Source organism: Oryx dammah, unplaced genomic scaffold (assembly GCF_014754425.2).
Source record: "Oryx dammah isolate SB20612 unplaced genomic scaffold, SCBI_Odam_1.1 HiC_scaffold_17, whole genome shotgun sequence".
NCBI classification, from domain to species: Eukaryota; Metazoa; Chordata; class Mammalia; order Artiodactyla; family Bovidae; genus Oryx; species Oryx dammah.
Window position 1 is genome coordinate 55,415,183 of NW_024070201.1, and position 888 is coordinate 55,416,070.

General features: G+C 41.8%; 1 non-coding gene across 1 annotated transcript; it reads right to left on the reverse strand.

The window, feature by feature from the left end:
• Positions 1–342: 342 nt before the first annotated feature.
• On the reverse strand, positions 343–414 carry TRNAG-GCC. The gene has a single exon. It is a non-coding gene; the product is annotated as a tRNA-Gly (tRNA).
• Between the last annotated feature and the right edge of the window lie 474 nt (positions 415–888).

Below are 888 nucleotides of genomic sequence, written 5' to 3' on the forward strand. Positions count from 1 at the left end.
TATATAGAATGTGTGATATAATTAAATAATTCTACTTTCTTCCTTATACACATTTTATAAGTGTTAATTTTATACACACACATATATGCATGCATGTGCTTAGTCACTCAGTTGTGTCCGACTCTGCAAACCCATGGGCTGTAGCCCGCCAGGCTCCTCTATCCATGGGGATTCTCCAGGTAAGAATACTGGAGAGAGGTTGCCATGTCCTCCTCCAAGGGATCTTCCTAACCTAGGGATCAAACCCAGGTCTTCCTCTTTGCAAGCAGATTCTTTACCATCTGAGCTACTGGGAAGCTCATGAATACTGGAGTGGGTAACCTATCCCTTCTCCAGAGGATCTTCCCAACCCTGGAATTGAACCAGGGTCTCCTGCATGGCAGGTAGATTCTTTACCAACTAAGCTAGCAGGGAAGCCCACAGGCATATCTGTATCTATATCTACATGTATATGTATACATCTTGAGTTTCTATTTTTAAATTTTTCTTTAAATCACTGTTTGATCTTTGTTTAAAGGTTGGTTTGGAGGATATCCCTGGTAGTCAGTCCAGTGACTAAGAATCCACCTTGCAATGCAGGAGATGCAGGGTCCATCCCTGGTTGGGAAGTTAGGTTCCCACAAACCACTGGGTAACTAAAGCCCAAGCGCCACGACTGCTGAGCCCACACATGCTTTGTAGCCCATGTGCCACAGCTAGAGAGAAGCCCAAGCTGCAGCTAAGATCCAATGCAACCAAACACTCTATTTCTTTTCCTTTCTTTTTTTTCTTTTTATTTCTTTAAAAAGGAAAAAAAAAAAGAAATAGAACTTTAGGACAATCTCTTCCTATTGCACATTCTTTCCCTGCAGAATTTATCAGGAAATATCATTGATCAGCAAACCACTG